We start from the raw sequence: 20851 nt of genomic DNA, 5'->3' as shown, positions 1-20851 counted from the left end.
TCTGATGATTCTCTTCTTCCTTAGCAAATTTAGCCGGCTTGACAAATAATTTCCTTTGGTCAATTCTAACTGTACCAAGCTCACCTGCCATGTACTGGGCATCTCTCACATCTTCAAATCTGATAAATGCAAACCTATTGCCCTTTTTATCACGTTTCCTTGGAACATACGCATCTGACATCGTGCCAAACTCATTGAAGATTTCCCATAAAAGATGACTAGTGCAATCCTCCGGTAGGTTTCCGATGAAGAAAGTTGTTTCTTTCACCGGTGGTCTTCTATGGGTCTTATTTTCATCCATTATCAGCCTTTTACCTTTGTATTTAGCCACCCTCCAAGGCTCTTCTTGTCTTCCATCATATCCCCAGGTGTTGACTGTTCGTCTTCCACACTCCACGTTGTGTTTTGATTGTCTACGAAACGGAACAAATGTCGGAACTGACAGACTGACTGCCGAACACGATGCTTTAAGAGGTTAATGGGATTCGTAACGATCTAACTAAACTATAAAGATAGCCGTGATCATTAACAGACCCACTAAGCAATCAAGGATCGGATGGCAGTAGACGTCGAATAGGATACTGATTTTAGAGAAACAAAACCCTGGAGAAGCGAATGAAGTCAGATTAGAACAGAATAGAGAGCAAGGTAATCTCAAGACGAATCACCGAGAAGACCTAACCCGCTATGCCGGAAAAATCCTTCTTGTCGAGCACCTCCGGCGGTTATACTTTGGATTAAAAAAAAATAATAATAATAATAACTACACAGGAAAAAAATACTATTCTCCAAAAAATAAAAATATATTACACATGAACACAAACAACTTAATCAATCGAAACACCTCAACTTAAATCCCAATAACCTTTTTTCCAATTTGATAGATCGAATTGTTATTTCCTACAACTAGAACACCTAAATTTAACATTCAATGATTGGAATCAACAAGTTCCCATCCAACAACCCCAACCGACTCGAATTTGGCCCAGAAACACAAGACATGTAATATCTTAAATTTCTATGTAATTAATAATAAATATATTATTTTAAGTTTCATAACTAATAGTTATGTTACTAAATAGCCACAAAATGAAGATTGATTATATAAATAAAAATTTTAAACGTGATAGTCCATTGTTAAAGGTACCTTGTATTTGTATTGAAGTTTAAATATTAATTAATAATAAATATATTATTTCAAGTTTCATAACTAATAGTTATGTTACTAAATAGCCATAAAATGAATTTGATTATAAAAAAATAAAATTTTAAACGTGATAGTTTATTGGTAAAGGTAAAACCTTTTAAACATCTTGTATTTGTATTGAAGTTTAAAATAAAATTTAAATAATTTATAGACATCAATTGAGATAAACATTTGTATTGAAGCTTAAAATAAAATTTAAATTATCTATAGACATTAATTGAGATAAACACTTGAGATAAACACAAGTTAAAAATAAAATATAGAATCAATTATCTACTTGGAAGAAAAAAAAACAAATATTAATAAATGGAAAAAGATCGTAGAGAAAGTTGTTTAAATTTTGATGTAAACCTTAAAACCCATGTATTAAATGAGTCGAATAAATAAAATATCTTACATAAGCTAAAGATGATAAATTTCATATAAAAATTACTTAAATTAAATCACCCATAATCAAGAAAATGTCAGTTTTTTCTTTGAAATTTAAAGAAAAATATAATAATTTTGAAATAAATTTATACATATTAAAAAGCCAATATATAACGAATAATTATTGCTAATTATCATTAAAAACATAAGTTAAACCATACAATTTGATTTATAAACAATTTGAAATGGAACACTAACATGAATAATAAGCTAATACTTCTAAATGTTAAACATCAGTTTGAGTATAGATTTCATTAATGGTTTTACTTTAATATAATGTTTTCTTTTCTTTTATGTTTTTGTGACAGGAATATTAAAGTTTAAACATTTTTTAAAATGGCCACAAAATTTTTATACTCTGAAGTTTAACGAATTTATTTCATGACAAATTGGATTTAAATAATCCCAACTCACTTTTATTGGCCAATAATAATCCCAACTCATTTAATCACCAATAATAATCCGAACTATTCACTTTTGTTTGTAAAATACTCTCAGTTAAAAAAACACTAATTAGGTTAAAAAATTGCTGATGTGGCTTGCCATGTGGCATTTTTTGATGACGTGGCAGCTGATGTGGCAGTCTACGTGGCATATTTTGATGACGTGGCAGTCTACGTGGCATATTTTGATGGCGTGGCAACTGATGTGGCAGGTGACGTGGCAAGCCACATCAGCAATGTTTTAACCTAGTTAGTGTTTTTTTAACTGGGAGTATTTTACAAACAAAAGTGAATAGTTCGGATTATTATTGGTGATTAAATGAGTTGGGATTATTATTGGCCAATAACAGTGAGTTGGGATTATTTAAATCCAATTTGCCTTATTTCATTGGTTTTTTCTTTTCGTAGTTATACAGAGTGTCATTACCTTAATGAACCAAACCCATATCGATCGAAATTGAATTCCCACCGAATCACATAAGGGATTTCAGTAATTATTCTTCTAATTATATATTTTACTGTTAATAACTAAAATAAATCAAATATATCCAGTTAGTTTATCACATGTAAACTAAAAATGCTATATAAATATACTCTACAATAATTAGAAATAACTTAATTATGATTCATCATCAATTAAAATATAAGTTAAGGATTATATAAATTTGATTTAAATACTTATTTAATTATTTATCGATTTAATTTAAATACTCATCTAATTATATATCATTTTATAATGTAAATATATTAATTAAAAAAACAAAGACAAAATCCACGTAATCTTTAAAAATTTAGTTTAAGAAATTAACACAAAGATAAATTGGATAATGTATAGCAATTCTTTATATTTAGATATAATTAGACTAGAATTACCACCCGCCGCAATACGGCGGGGATTCATTAGTTATATATCATGTTAGATGAAAGGCAAATGTTTCTCACATGACCACGAGCCTATGTGTAAAATCGAGAAAAAATAATTAATTGCACGTTGCGACAAACCTATCAAACGGGAAAAATAGATGCGCTGTGACGGACATGTCAAACAGGAAAAAAATAGATGAAAAAACGTTGAACCCCACATGCACGTTGCGGCGTGTTAATTAGGAAATTTAGACCAACACGTTAAACGGAGAACTTATGAAAGATGAAAGTATATAAGAGACTAAAATTGAAAGTAAAAAAAAAGTGTTGAGATTAAATTGCGAAAGATGAAAAGCTTTGGGTTGAAAGTAAAAAAAATTAAAGATGAAAACTTTTGAATTAGAAGTGAAAAATCAAATTAATCAAAGGGGTTAAAATACTAAAGATTAAAACTTTAGACTTAAATTGCCAAAGATTGAAACTTTAGAGTTAAAAAAAGAAATCAATTTCAGATTATGAAAACAAAATAGATAAATAGATTTAGTTAAATTGATGTTTAATATTATTATTATTTAATAAAAGAGATAAATAAAAAAATAAAAGTGAGAAATTACCAAAGAATGACACGTGTCCACAAAGGATTTTTGTTTATTAGTATAGAAAGATATAACAATAATTAATAATATTAGAGATTAATCTATCTACTATATTAATTAATTAATATAGTATTAATTTCATATCTATTATCTATTATATATAATAAATGAAAGTGATTTGGGCCACGTGTCACTTAATTAGGGCATCGTTTTTCCCCTTTTCCCGCCCAACAGTAACCACTGCCCTTTATTTTCACATTTTCACAAACCCTATTTCATTCTTCTCCTTCACCTTTCCATACAAGATCCCCTTTCTCTCTGATGTTCATCCTTCTCCTTCTTCACATTTCCATCTCTTCAACAACGTCCTGCAGAGGTTACTTCTATTGGATACATCTGCGTTTGAAACCCTAAATCATGTACCGTCGAGTAGTTGAAGAACAGAATATTCATGTAAGATCTATTTTTTTCATTCAGAAATTTTATTTTGTTTTATCTATTTTCTCATACTGAACACGATGAACCCTTTTGTACCCTCAGAAGAAGAAGCAGATCTCCTAGAGTTTCTTATTGTACTCGATGAACCCTTTTGTACAAGCTCCTGTTAATCGGTGACACTGGTATGTTGTAATAATGTTTTTATTATTGTATATATATGAAATATATGAATAGCTCTGTTTGTAGCTTTTGATTTTGTCTTTCCTTTGTTATTGTTTATTCAGATGCTTGCTTTGTTGTATCATGTGATTACAAGTAGACTGATTTTGATATGTTTGTAGTTTATGTCTTTCACAAGCTGTTTTGTTGTTTTATTCACCCATGTTAGTAATTTTTGATGCTCCTATGTTTCTTGATCCTCTGTTTTTATTTCAACTTTTATACTATATTCTAGCCATCCAAGCAGAATATATAGATTTTATGCTTATTTTTTTATTATTATTTTATAGAGTTTGTTGATTAGAAGCAACCTCTGCCGGACCGTTGTTGAGGAGATGGAAATGTGAAAGAGAAGGAGAAGGACGGTAAATTCATTGTTGGATTGTTTATGTAGTTAACTAAATTGAGTAGCTTAACTACTTAATTACAGAGAAGCTTTTGAGATTGTTTTTACACTTTATTATTTTTGCAGCAAGTTGTACTTCATTTGTTCATGTGGCAATTTTATATTTGCGGGCTTTTGAATTAAGGTTGGTTGTTACTTAATTTGTGTTTGCTTTAATGATTTTCGGTTTCATGAAGTCATTGTTTAGAAACTGATTTTGTTTTCATGTCTGTTGATAGGTGATACTAGCCCAAAAGTTTAGGCTTCATCCCTTTTTGTTATTCGGTATGGTACTCATTTACAGTCCCACTTTCAATGAGGTTGTGTTAGTCATGTATTTGATTTTTGCCCTTTTCTTTACAATTGAAGTTGTGGAGAGACGAATTAAGATGGTGGAGCGGAAGACAATCTCAGATGAGTATAGGAATTTTAGTGCATGATTGAGATCATTTGGACCATGTACTGTAAGTCATTGAATGTTTTAATCTTACAATCAGTTTTACTTTGTTTTTTATGAAGGTGCTGTTGTCATGGACATCAAAGTGATTGCACAACACCAAGGTAACCTCAGTTGGTCTGATTTATTTTTTGGTATTCGTAACCTTTTGATTTACCGTTTATTGATGCATTGATTCATTTGTAATCGCTTGTAGATCACCCGTCATCTCAATTTGAGCAATTAAACGGAGTTTTCTTAATCAGCACTGTAAGTTTCCTTCACTAATCTATGCATTGTTAATTCCACATGTTTTTTTGATTCTTAATCGACGATTCTGTTTCAAGTGTACTTTTTGCTGTTAGTTCCACGTGTTTTTTTTTCAGATTAATTGTTTTGATGAAAAGGGAAATCGTTCGAGATATTTGATCCAAGAACCGAATAAAACATAGTGGATCTTGCTGAAGGAGATAAATATGATGTTGTTTTGGCTGTTGAAGCTGCACGTTGATCCACAATAAGCACTGCTCAGCTAAGTTTCCTACAATGACAGTGGTTATAAAAAGTTAATAAGGCAAAACACTGATCTGCCTAACAACTGTTGGATATAACGACGGTTGTACACAACGACTGATGAACATCATCCACTGTTGAAGACCAAACCACTGATGAAGACCAAAGTCCTGTTGAAGACAAGCACTGATGAACCAAAGGCCTGATCAACCAAAGGTGAATCACTGTCCAACAACAACAGTGGTTCAACATCAACATTAGTTATTCTACCTTTGTTTATGTTAACAGTGTTTATATGTAACAGTGTTTATCACATCAGTGTTTTGTAGTCTGTTAGGTTGTTAGATGTCATCACCTCAGTGTTTTATATATAACAATTTTTATGACATCAGTGTTTATATGTAACAGTGTTTACCACAACAGTGTTTATATGTAACAGTATTTATCACATCACTTCAGTTGTTTGATCTGTACTATAAATTGAACAGTTGTTTCATCTTTATACTAATAAAATAAAAATGAAGTACACTTGGATGATTATTAAGCTCCTCATTTTGATTGTTTGGGTATAGTATTCATGAAATTGGTCTTTTTTTGCAAACAGATGTTTATGGGCAAACATCTATTTAAGCTCAAACATTTGTTTAAGGCCAAACATCTATTTATGGCCAAACTTCTGTTTATGGGCAAACATCTGTTTAACGTTAAACTTCTGTTTAAGTCCAGATAACTGATATATAAGGCGAAACATCTCTTTAAGCCCCAACATCTGTTTAAAAGTCTGTTACAACCACTGTGTTGGTTCAAACATTTGATTGTTAAAAGTTATCCACTGCTGAAATACAACCTCTGTTTCTTCAATCTTTGTGTTGACCACTGACTAACCAAACATCAGTATTTCAAAACTGTTGGGTATCCACTGATAGTTAAAACACAGCCGCTGCTCACTTTTTTATTGTTAAGATCCACTGATTTTGACCATCAGCGGTTTCCCTAAAAAACAACCACTGCTCACATTTTATTATTGATGGTGATAATTAGTGATAGATTGAAATTATCAAATGAAAACTAGAATTACAATGAAATTACCGTTTTACCTAATCGTTACATTCCAATGAGATAAGAGTTCCTCGAACATTGTTTAAATGATAAAATTTAAAGTTAAATTAAAAAATAAAAAGAATTCTTGATTACTATTTGTTGCAAATCAAATCAGTAATTAATGCTAATTTCTTGATCTTTGGACATTGAAAATATGCAAAATGTTAATTTCAAATTGACGGTTATTATCTCTTAATTAAAGTTAAAATAAAAATTAGAAAAGTCATCATGACCATTGCTTTCAAATCAAATCAATAATTACTGATAATATCAGTAATTTTGAAACTCAAAATATGCAAAATGGTAATTTAAAATTGACGTTCTCTCACTTTTTTTTTCCTACGGGCATATCATTTCTAATATTTAATTACTTTAATAAAGCAGGTTATAAGGATATACACTACTTACCTTTCAAACTACATTTGCCACTGCATTCAATTAAAATTTTGAATGGAGAATCGGTAAGCTTGAAATCCAACCTTGATATTTTTTTAAGAACATCCATGCTTATTATATTATCATAATACGTTTATCAATAGATATATTTTGCTTATTCTTTTTTTATGTACAGTCTTCAAATGGAGGTTGCAAAGGTTAGCATGCTTAACGATCTTAATACATTCTCAAACAACTATTCGATTAGAGTTAAGATTGTTAGCATGTCGAAGAACATGATGAATAAAAACAAAAATGAAATATTTCGTCTTGATATGATCTTCATGGATGAGATGGTACCGTATATATTTGTCTTATATTTTTTTGGACATATGAATACACAAATGTTATATAACACGTTTTTTATTTAATCGGATGTTTCATATTCTTAGGGAACTATGATACAAGCCAGTTGTCTGCATAAGATGTTAGGAAAATTCAAAGACATCCTTCAGTTGGATGAATGTCTTCTTATCACCAAACCATATCTTGCTGCTAATAAGTCCTCTGCTAAGTATACCAAGAGAAATGACAAAATATCATTGTATTTCTATACTTCTGTTGAGAAATGCCTTGATCGGTCAGGACCGAAATTCCGTTTTAATTTCGTTAACCTCAAGGATGTTGTTCAAAATAAAATTGAAGTTAATACAGTTATTGATATGTAAATCACTACTTGATATATATGTATTGTTTTGTCTTATTGTTTTTTTTTCATGTTATCGCTTCTTAATGTTGTTTTCTTTTAACAATATATTTTTGTTTATAGATTGGATTGGTTATGTGGAAGTATGTTTCAATCTAGAGGATACAGCAAAGAAGGATGGGAGCAAGGGCAAGAGACTTAATCTTAGAGTTGAAGACCTTGAGTGAGTTCTTTTTATTAAGTTGTTGCATTTTAACATTTAAAGCATTACAAGGTTGCTTGATGTTATTATGTTTTATGTTAATATTTTAGAAGTCAAAAGTGTCCGGTTACTTTATGGGATGCTTTTGCTATTGACATGTTTGCTTACATGAATGATAAGAAACGAGAGAAACATGTTGTTATCCTTTGTCATTTTGGTATGGTCAACCTTTACAGGGGTACAATTTAAACTTAATTAGTTTAATTTTTATTTATTTAGTAATTTATATTTATATTTATGTTTATGTTTTAAATTTGACACTGTTTATATTGATCTACATTTTGTTTTATTTTTAAATTCAGGCAAGCGTGGAGTTGCAAACGGGTTTGAGCTTAGCAGACTTTTTATCGACGCTGACATTGAAGAGATATCCTCTTTTAGGAAGAGGTATAGTTAGTAATATGCATATAAACATTAAACAGTATTATTTTGTACCTATATTTACTTTTTACGTTTTAATTTGATCACTTGAATCTGTTTAGGTATGTAGAGAAAATTTTTGCTTCATCTTCATCAAATGAGCATGTTGGTTCAAAAGTTATCTCAAGTGTTGAAGATGAGTTCCTTAATAACCCTGATTTCATGCTTATTGGTTTCCTTAGAACCATATCAACGGTGTGTATTTTCTTATAAGTACTTTACATGCTGAGTTTTTTTATAGTCTTTTCTAAGTAATATTATTTTTGTTTGATATTGATAGACAAAGAAGGTTTTGGTTCTTGGTACAATCACAGCTATATGCACTGAAAAGCTTTGGTATTACAATGGTTGTAACCACTGTAAGTCGAGTGTGGAGGAAAGATTTGTAACGAAAGAAAATGTGGATGGTTCATTTGATGTTGATCATGCTAAATCTTTGGTGTGTACAAATGATAAATGTGAAGGAGTCGACATCTATTCTACTATGCGGTTTGAGATTACAGTTTTATTTCCTTATACTAAAAACTAATATGAACCAGACTTCTGTTATTAGTAATACTAATGTTTTCATTTGTTTTTAACTTTGATAGCTTCAAGATACCTATCAGGGTGCAAGACTCTTCCGGTATTGTGTCTTTGACACTGTTTGATTTCGAAGCTTACAAGATTCTTAAGAAAACTGCCAAAGAGTTACTTGCAATCCAAGATCAAGTAACAAATACATGTATTCAGTTATTTGGCCATGTAGTAAATATAATTTAAAATTAATTTTTATAAAATTGTAGGTTCTCAATTATGGAATCATTGTGCTCATAGTAATTTATATTAATTTTTATAAAATCATAGGTTGTTAATTCTGGAGAGATACCGAACCCATATCCTAAGATTTTTGACACATTGATTGGAAAAAGGTATGCGTTCATCATAAATGTTAAAGACTATAACATTGAGCATCAGGTTGAAAACTATGGTATTTCAATGGCCACTAACGATGATGAGATCCTTGCCACGCTCTGCGCCAAATTCAATCTTAACCAGGTTTAAATCTTCATTATGTCATTCTTTTCATTTCATAGTCATATCGTTTTGAAATAGATTTATACCATTGTGTGTATTTTATGTGTCACACCCCCAAAACCCACCTGCGGAGTATCACCGCTTGGGAGCGTGACTGACCAGGATCAAGCCACCAATCATATTGAACATGCATTTAATATTAAGTAAAATAAATGAAAATCATCCATTCAATACAAAAGGTGATCAAACAGATCATCGTTTCAAAATGTAGCGGAAGCATAGTAAATAAACCAGTAGTAGTTAACAGTTTTAAGTGTCATAATAGTTTAACAGAAAAGTCACGATCCTTGTCCACAACGACCCGCTTCTCCAGTGCAAGCTCCAAGTACCTAACGATCTGCAAGGCATGTAACAGAATGATCAACAAACTAGTTGAGCGAGTTCACAGAAAGTAAATGCATAATAGTAAGTTCGTTTGTAACAGGTGGCTCTACTGGGCCGTTTGTATGTTCTATTGGTGGTGGTGTTCCACGTTATTGGTGGTGGTGTTCCACGTTACTGGTGGTGGTGTTCCACGTTACTGGTGGTGGTGTTCCACGTTACTGGTGGTGGTGTTCCACGTTACTGGTGGTGGTGTTCCACGTTACTGGTGGTGGTGTTCCACGTTACTGGTGGTGGTGTTCCACGTTACTGGTGGTGGTGTTCCACGTTGTATAACCACTAGACTACTCGTAACTATAGGTATCCTTCACAACCGAGGATAGTAAAGTGGTAGTCTAGTCATAGTGTCAATAGAGTATCTAATCAACCTTTCAATCCCATTCCCAACACCCCGGGAATCCCATGCCTTGGTAAGAGTGTGAACTCACCTTGGGTTTGCTCGGTATGCTATGCTCTAGGGTTTAACAATGGCCTAAGTCCGTTATACACGACCTAGGATATATTGCACAGGATATAATGTAAGTGTTTGATATCAGTTATCAATTAGGGTTTACAAGTCTTGGCGTTCAATCAACTGAGTTTGATAATCGATTCCATACTCAACTAACATGGTTTGCACATAAACACAGTAATATACCACCATTACAGCAACATAGATATCACATCATGTAAAACAGAACATGCTGTTATTGTATCACACAGTACAAGCAGTATCTTAACATGTAGAACCAGGTAACAAGTATAGTCAACACGTTCTTCATCCAGAGTTTTGATTAACAGAAGGCTTAGATCATGTATCACCTTAAACTCATGATTGTATGTAAGCATTCGACATATCACAATCAAACTCAGGCAAGACATTACAAGTAAACTCGGTCTAGATAATGTGAGCATGAAGTTCGGACCATTAAAGGTCGGACAAGAGAAAAAGTGAGAAACTCGGACCACATGAATTGTTAAGGTCGGACCAACATTTAAGTCATTAAACTCGGACCCTATATAACTCATTAAACTCGGACCATGGGTAAACCTTATACTCGGACCATATGATGATCATCTAACTCGGACCAGGTGATGAATATTAAACTCAGACATATGTGCTAGTTAATAAACTCGGACATATGATGTCCATTAAACTCGGACATGCGATGTTGAACAAACTCGGACTACTTGCTTACATTATACTCGGACATGTGTTACACATTAAGTTCGGACCATGTGAATTAAATTCGGTCCATTGACAACTTATTAAACTCGGGCATCTATTTCATTAACATATTCGGACCCAATGACATTGTAATAAACTCGGACAAATATCATTCATATTAAACTCGGGCATATGAAAAATCATTAAGCTCAGACTATCTTGTTCAATACACAGATTAACATATCAATTTAAACTCAGACAATCAAATGACGATTGAAACAGTTACACGTGAACATTCAACAGGAACAAACCCTAGTTCTATTCATATCAACGGCATCATCATACTAATTTACTTACGATCATCAGTTAATCATTACAAGAACAATATAATCGAGCATACACTATTCAGATTCGTTTCTCAACAATCGTAGATCCTTAAACACCGAAACATCACATGTGAAGCTAGGGTTTTTCATGCATACAAAAATCAAGAATCAAGAATTGATATCAATCCAATAAACAACAAACAATCATTAACAATTACCTTGCGTTGATTCTAGAGAAAGAAGTAATCAAACTTGTGATGCCTTGCAAATGATTTGGTGATGATGATTGCTAGAGAAAATGAATGTACGTGCTTTGGTTTTTGTGCCAAATGATTAGTGAAGTTGAGATTAGGGTTAAGTATCTAGGATTTCACTAATTACCATCTACATCCCTAAGTATTATAATTTACAAGTGCACACCATCTCATATTTGACAAGTTTACTGTTTCATAGTTCCACCACCAAGTTTACACATTTGACAAGTTTCACAAATAACCAACAACTATACACAATCAAACAATCAGAACATATATAATTTCATGGAAATCAATTGTGCAATTACATGAACGTGCAATAAATACGAAATAAAATCTTAGAAATTCGAGTTGTCACATTATCCCCAACTTAAAAGAAATTTCGTCCCGAAATTTGGTACGCACTCACTGAGGAAGCTAGGTAAGTTACATCGTTCACTGGTTTTCCTGGGGTGTCACATCATCCCCCCGTTGATTTGGAATTTCGTCCCGAAATTCAGTAGTAGTAGCTTCAGCCTCAGTAGTGGATGCATTGGTTTCGAATAATTGGGGGTACTTTTCTGTCATCTGGTCTTTGCGTTCCCAGGTGTACTCTGGGCCACGTTGGGAGTTCCAACGAACTCGAACAAGAGGGATTCTCTTGTGTTTGAGGACCTTAACATCCCGGTCCGTGATTTCAACTGGCTCCTCGACGAACTGCAACCGCTCGTCGATAGTGAGTTCCTTAAAAGGAACTGTGAGGGTCTCATCTGACAGGCACTTCTTCAGATTTGACACGTGAAATACATTGTGAACTGCCCCGAGTTCAGCTGTTAGGTTTAGTCTGTAGGCTACTTGGCCTGTTCTTTCAGTGATTTCGAACGGTCCAACATACCGTGGATTGAATTTGCCCCGTTTGCCAAAACGAACCACACCCTTCCAGGATGAGACTTCCAATAAAACCCGGTCCCCGACCTCAAATTCCAATGGCTTTCTACGCTTGTCCGCGTAGGCTTTCTGACGGTCGCGTGCTGTCGCCATGCGTTGTTGTATCTGTGCAATCTTTTCTGTGGCGTCCACTACAATCTCTGGACCCGTAATTTGACCATCCCCCACCTCTGTCCAACAGAGTGGTGACCGGCATTTACGTCCGTACAATGCCTCGAATGGAGCGGCTTGAATGCTGGTATGGTAACTGTTATTGTACGAAAACTCCACCAATGGGAGGTGTTTTTCCCAGCCGTTGCCGAAATCGATAACGCATGCCCGAAGCATGTCTTCAAGTGTTTGAATCGTTCGCTCAGACTGCCCATCCGTCTGAGGGTGATATGCCGTGCTCATGTCTAATCGTGAGCCAAAGGATTTGTGCATCGCTTGCCATAATTCTGACGTGAATCGTGCATCCTGATCCGAAATGATGGATGTGGGCACCCCGTGCCTCGAAGCAACTTCTTTAAGATAGATGTATGCGAGAGTGGAGAACTTATCCATTTCCCTTATAGCCAGGAAGTGTGCAGACTTGGTGAGTCGATCCACGATCACCCATATAGTATCATTCCCACGCTGGGGTCTGGGTAGGCCTGTAAGAAAATCTATGGAAATCTCTTCCCATTTCCACTGTGGTATCTTAGGCTGCTGAAGTAGACCAGCTGGTTTCTGGTACTCTGTCTTGACTCTCGCACAAGTCAAACATTTGTCGACGTAGGTTGTAATGTGGGCCTTCATGCTAGGCCACCAATATGTAGTTCTGATATCGTGGTACATTTTATCCGAACCTGGATGTACCGAGTAGCGAGACTTATGAGCTTCATCCATCACAAGTTCCCGTAAGCCGCCATATAGTGGGACCCAAATACGTCCTGTCACATAGTAGGCGTCGTCTTCCCTTTGTTCTAATCGTTGCCGTGATCCGCGTAAGGCTTCAGCCTTGACGTTTTCGGGCTTCAGTGCTTCTGTCTGAGCAGCTCGTATCTGTGCAGGAAGGCTAGACTGAATCGCAAGCTGTAGCGCTCGCACGCGCCGAGGTAAAGTGTCCTTTCGACTGAGGGCATCAGCCACAACATTGGCTTTTCCCGGATGATACTTGATGGCGCATTCGTAATCATTCAGTAGTTCAACCCATCTTCGTTGACGCATGTTCAAATCCTTCTGCTTAAGGATATGCTCGAGACTCCTGTGATCGGTGTAAATCGTGCACCTGGTACCGTACAGGTAGTGTCGCCATATCTTAAGCGCGAAAACAACAGCTCCCAGCTCTAGATCGTGCGTCGTGTAGTTTCGTTCGTGAACCTTGAGTTGCCGAGAAGCGTAGGCTATCACTTTATCCCGCTGCATCAATACGCAACCAAGCCCCTGTATCGATGCGTCACAATAAACCACGAAGTCATCCGTGCCCTCGGGCAGTGAGAGAATAGGTGCGCTGCAAAGCCTATCCTTTAAGTACTGAAAAGCGGTCTCTTGCGTATTACCCCATCTGTAGACGACACCTTTCTGTGTTAACATAGTGAGCGGCTGCGCGATCTTTGAGAAGTCTTTAATAAATCGTCTGTAGTACCCCGCCAAACCCAATATTTGGCGTATTTCTGTCGGTGTGCGCGGTGCAGGCCAGTTCCTGATCGAATCTACCTTGGATGGATCAACATGGATCCCATCCCTGTTCACCACATGGCCTAAGAAGTGGACTTCATGAAGCCAGAAGTCGCATTTTGAAAACTTGGCGTACAATTGTTCCTTTCGAAGAAGTTCCAAGATAAGACGTAAGTGCTGCTCGTGTTCCTCCTGACTCTTGGAGTAGATCAGAATGGCGTCGATGAAGGCAATGACGAACTTGTCTAGATAGGGTTTACACACCCTGTTCATAAGATCCATGAAGACTGCAGGCGCGTTCGTAAGCCCGAATGGCATGACAAGAAACTCGTAGTGACCGTAACGAGTTCTGAAAGCGGTTTTGGAGACGTCCTCATCCCGGACTCTCAGCTGATGATAACCTGACCTTAAATCAATCTTGGAATAGTAACACGACCCTTGCAGCTGGTCGAATAAGTCATCTATACGCGGAAGAGGATAACGGTTCTTCACCGTCACCTTGTTGAGTTCGCGGTAGTCGATGCACATTCTGAACGTACCGTCTTTCTTCTTTACAAATAACACTGGAGCTCCCCAAGGCGAAGAGCTTGGGTCGGATAAATCCCTTATCCAAGATTTCTTGTAGCTGAGTCGATAGTTCTTCCGATTCTGGTGGAGCTAAGCGATACGGTGCTGGCGATTCCGATTTGCAGGCCGTGGACTCCTGAATCCTAAGCTTCATGACCCATCTCGAGACACCTCTGGAAACGTCCCTCGTTGCACTAACCACCGTGGTGTCTGTTGCATTAGTTACACATTGGGTGAATTCCCCGATATCCACCCTGCCCCTGACCACCAGAAGTTGGCTGACTCGGCTCTGGTGATCACTATTCTTGCGCTGTTGCTGTGCTTGAGACTGAACGGTAGCCGAACCCTTGCTGGAATACCCATCCCATTTCCGCTTGTTGTCACTAGGAGTAGCGGGAGTAGCAGGAGTGGTAGCGGTAGTAATAGCGCTGATACAACTAGGCAGCCTGTTCTGTTCCACTGCCTGATCCGTGAGGCGATAAGCAAGACACTGAATGTCTTGAATGTTGTCGAGGTTAGCCGATGTAGCATAGCTCTGAATTTCTGAGGCTAGACCCTCGTGATACAATTCGATATGCTTGCTTGGAGGGTCCACCATGGTTGGACACAAGATGGCCAGTTCGTCCGACCGTTTCGTATATGCATCAACTTCTGACCCCGTCATTTTCAAATGGTAAAGCTCCACTTCCAACTTGTGGATGTCATCATGCGTGCAGTATTCCCTTTCAATGCGTTCTTTGAATTCGTTCCAGGGGGTGGCGTTAGCAGCTGCCAACCCTAGTATCTGTACTTGCGCGTTCCACTAGGTTAGCGCGATTCCTTCCAAAGCACCAGCGGCGTACTTGACCCTGCGAGCCTCAGGGCGTTCACACATGAAGTTCTTGAATGTGCCGCTGAATGTGCTTGGACGACAGTCCTTGAAGTTCTGGAATGTGCAGACAAATCGCTGTGCGTTCTGACCCGTTGCGCGAGAAAGATAGGTCAAGGTTAAGCGCGAGGGTGGGGTCACGAGAGTAGGATCTAACATCCTAGAATAGGTCTGGAATAGCAGGTTATACCTCCTGCTTGTGCGGCTGCAAGTGCCGCAGCAACTTGTTCGTTAATGAGAGCCGTCAACTGGGCTTGAGTCATGTCAACACGTCCAGACATGATCGAACAGTAAAGGTAGCGTAAGTATGAATGGTTCGCGAGTAGTGCGATGACAGAAAAGTGTAGGCATATAGGTGTTCTCAAGTAGTAACAAGTAGTGAGCAAAGTAATGTAAGCATACTACGAGCAAAGTTCTATGCAATTCTAGCATGTAGGCAATAATCATAAACCGTATTACCTAGGATGTTGAGTCTTGCACGTGGAGCGAAGCGTCGTTGTGGATCGTTGAGAGCACTGTTCTGGTTATAGTCTGGTTTTAATAAAAACGTTTTCCCATATTAAAACCAAGTTCTCTATAACCAATGGCTCTGATACCAATCTGTCACACCCCCAAAACCCACCTGCGGAGTATCACCGCTTGGGAGCGTGACTGACCAGGATCAAGCCACCAATCATATTGAACATGCATTTAATATTAAGTAAAATAAATGAAAATCATCCATTCAATACAAAAGGTGATCAAACAGATCATCGTTTCAAAATGTAGCGGAAGCATAGTAAATAAACCAGTAGTAGTTAACAGTTTTAAGTGTCATAATAGTTTAACAGAAAAGTCACGATCCTTGTCCACAACGACCCGCTTCTCCAGTGCAAGCTCCAAGTACCTAACGATCTGCAAGGCATGTAACAGAATGATCAACAAACTAGTTGAGCGAGTTCACAGAAAGTAAATGCGTAATAGTAAGTTCGTTTGTAACAGGTGGCTCTACTGGGCCGTTTGTATGTTCTATTGGTGGTGGTGTTCCACGTTATTGGTGGTGGTGTTCCACGTTACTGGTGGTGGTGTTCCACGTTACTGGTGGTGGTGTTCCACGTTACTGGTGGTGGTGTTCCACGTTACTGGTGGTGGTGTTCCACGTTACTGGTGGTGGTGTTCCACGTTACTGGTGGTGGTGTTCCACGTTACTGGTGGTGGTGTTCCACGTTGTATAACCACTAGACTACTCGTAACTATAGGTATCCTTCACAACCGAGGATAGTAAAGTGGTAGTCTAGTCATAGTGTCAATAGAGTATCTAATCAACCTTTCAATCCCATTCCCAACACCCCGGGAATCCCATGCCTTGGTAAGAGTGTGAACTCACCTTGGGTTTGCTCGGTATGCTATGCTCTAGGGTTTAACAATGGCCTAAGTCCGTTATACACGACCTAGGATATATTGCACAGGATATAATGTAAGTGTTTGATATCAGTTATCAATTAGGGTTTACAAGTCTTGGCGTTCAATCAACTGAGTTTGATAATCGATTCCATACTCAACTAACATGGTTTGCACATAAACACAGTAATATACCACCATTACAGCAACATAGATATCACATCATGTAAAACAGAACATGCTGTTATTGTATCACACAGTACAAGCAGTATCTTAACATGTAGAACCAGGTAACAAGTATAGTCAACACGTTCTTCATCCAGAGTTTTGATTAACAGAAGGCTTAGATCATGTATCACCTTAAACTCATGATTGTATGTAAGCATTCGACATATCACAATCAAACTCAGGCAAGACATTACAAGTAAACTCGGTCTAGATAATGTGAGCATGAAGTTCGGACCATTAAAGGTCGGACAAGAGAAAAAGTGAGAAACTCGGACCACATGAATTGTTAAGGTCGGACCAACATTTAAGTCATTAAACTCGGACCCTATATAACTCATTAAACTCGGACCATGGGTAAACCTTATACTCGGACCATATGATGATCATCTAACTCGGACCAGGTGATGAATATTAAACTCAGACATATGTGCTAGTTAATAAACTCGGACATATGATGTCCATTAAACTCGGACATGCGATGTTGAACAAACTCGGACTACTTGCTTACATTATACTCGGACATGTGTTACACATTAAGTTCGGACCATGTGAATTAAATTCGGTCCATTGACAACTTATTAAACTCGGGCATCTATTTCATTAACATATTCGGACCCAATGACATTGTAATAAACTCGGACAAATATCATTCATATTAAACTCGGGCATATGAAAAATCATTAAGCTCAGACTATCTTGTTCAATACACAGATTAACATATCAATTTAAACTCAGACAATCAAATGACGATTGAAACAGTTACACGTGAACATTCAACAGGAACAAACCCTAGTTCTATTCATATCAACGGCATCATCATACTAATTTACTTACGATCATCAGTTAATCATTACAAGAACAATATAATCGAGCATACACTATTCAGATTCGTTTCTCAACAATCGTAGATCCTTAAACACCGAAACATCACATGTGAAGCTAGGGTTTTTCATGCATACAAAAATCAAGAATCAAGAATTGATATCAATCCAATAAACAACAAACAATCATTAACAATTACCTTGCGTTGATTCTAGAGAAAGAAGTAATCAAACTTGTGATGCCTTGCAAATGATTTGGTGATGATGATTGCTAGAGAAAATGAATGTACGTGCTTTGGTTTTTGTGCCAAATGATTAGTGAAGTTGAGATTAGGGTTAAGTATCTAGGATTTCACTAATTACCATCTACATCCCTAAGTATTATAATTTACAAGTGCACACCATCTCATATTTGACAAGTTTACTGTTTCATAGTTCCACCACCAAGTTTACACATTTGACAAGTTTCACAAATAACCAACAACTATACACAATCAAACAATCAGAACATATATAATTTCATGGAAATCAATTGTGCAATTACATGAACGTGCAATAAATACGAAATAAAATCTTAGAAATTCGAGTTGTCACATTATGTTACTGTGCATTATGTACTTAAAGCATGAGCAGTCCGAATCCTTGTATGTTCCAGATTCCTGCAGTTTGTCTACTCCTGTTGATCTTATGAAGGTAATATAAGAATATGGTTATTTGTACTAATTTTTCGAAACGTTAATACTTATTGTCTTTTTATATCAGGATGAGATGTCATGCAGCGGTGACAATGTTACACCTGCATCCAAAGCACTCGTAGGCAATAAGAATCCCTCTTCCGATGAAACCAAACGTAATATTCGTGAAGTGTGCGACGTAGATGATGCATTAGGTTGCTCCTCGACAAAGCGCGACATGAGTGATGAACTGTCTCAGGATGAAGATGCTGGTGTTTCGAAGCTTTTGATTCCCAAGATTGAGAAATAGTTTTCTCTGTATTTACAAATACATTTACGTGTTGATTTCATATGATGTTGCCACATTGAACTTATGCTTTTCGTTTTGTTGGTTTTCGGTGTTTGGTGCTGTTATGTTTTGGACTGATTGTGTGGTTTTGAATTCCTGAAAACTTATCTTCTTGTTATACTGTTATGTTCTAATATTATAATGAGTATGACCTTTCTTTGCATATTATAATGTATATGTTTAATAAATATTGAGATGTTCAATATTCAATATTTATGTTTAAAACTTATGTGTATGAAGAGGAGCAACAATTTATAATATATATTGTATAAACCCAAATAACGACTTTTTTATCTACAAACATTTGTAATCTTTAAGAAATTTTAATCTTATTATCTTATCTCATAATTTATATAGGATTATCAGTGGATGTGGTTGTTCTTTATTGGTTTTTACCGTTATCCCTGCCCACTAAGGTTTAATAAGTATCCGTCATATATCACAGTTTATAAAAAATATTTAATTTGTGCCTGTTTCTCCCATTAATTTATTTAAGTAATCGCATTCAATAGCTTATTTATATACTTCAAATTTTGTCTAAGTCATTCAAAGTAGGGTGTTCAGAAAAACCGTAACCAAGTAAGAAGCGTAAAATCAAACCCATTTTATTCGGTTTTTTGTTCGGTTTATGGATCCATGTTTTATTTTATTTGTTTTGTTTGGTTTATTTGGATAACTGAATAAAAAAACCGTTTATCTTAAATATTTATTAAATAAAGATAATAATATTTTATTTTAAAAATCATATACAAATTAACCATAAACCTAACCGATGAACACCCGATTTACATTCCACAAAGATTACAAAATTTGTGGTTAAGTTTTTTTATCAATGTAATAGATTGCTTGAAATAATTAAATTCAATAATTTGAAACAATTCTATTTTGCTTTTCATGAAATGATTTTTAATTACAAAATGATAAAATGGAATATTATAATTTATTGAGGATATGTTAATCCCTAGGTATGACATATTATAATTCAAAATTTAAAAACCACTATTTGGTTCTATTTTTTTAATGTTCCTGATCTTTTACTCTTTCTTCTTTTGAATCCTTCTCCTTCTCTCATGTATGCAATGTCAAATAATTCACGTTCATCTTCTACAGCTGCTAATTCTGTAATTCATCTCAACGAAATTTACACAGTAAGTGAAATTATAACTTCTTAACTCATCATTTGCCAAATCAAAATCAGCTTTCAGAATGAAATCATAATTCTACTTGGTTTTTTTGTAGGTCCTGTTATGAGAACTCCTCTTTCAGATATCTCAAATAGATCTCCTCTTTCAGATATCACAAATGGTAATAGCTCTTGAATTTGATTATAAGTATACTTTTTTCCGTTTTATGTTTCCAAGTGGACTGATTCTCGTGTTTCGTACATATTATACTTTCTCTGTTATTTAGTTACTTCACCGAATGAAAGGTGTAAGCTTCGAAAATTAATACTTGATAATAAGAAATCAAAGAATGCATCGTCATCATCAACGAATGTTCGTAACATCTTTTCTGACAATGCAAATTTGCTCGAATGTTCTGATACTACGGATCAACATATGTACTCCATTGCATGTCGAGCAGTTAGAAATGCTACTGGTTCTTTAATTTCAACTACACCAGGTTTGTATTTTGTTTCTTTATTATTTCTTTTGATAAATACATTACTAAACAACATTCCGGTACTAACATGTATGTTTTAATATTGAATGTTCATATAACGGCATAAACATAGGTACACCTCTAGATAGCAACCGTCGATATTCCATTACTTCTAGCATTATTAGCAGTAACAATCAGCCGATATTGGGTAGTACCTC

This window comes from Helianthus annuus, chromosome 13, assembly GCF_002127325.2.
Source record: "Helianthus annuus cultivar XRQ/B chromosome 13, HanXRQr2.0-SUNRISE, whole genome shotgun sequence".
NCBI classification, from domain to species: Eukaryota; Viridiplantae; Streptophyta; class Magnoliopsida; order Asterales; family Asteraceae; genus Helianthus; species Helianthus annuus.
This window is presented reverse-complemented; position numbering follows the sequence as displayed.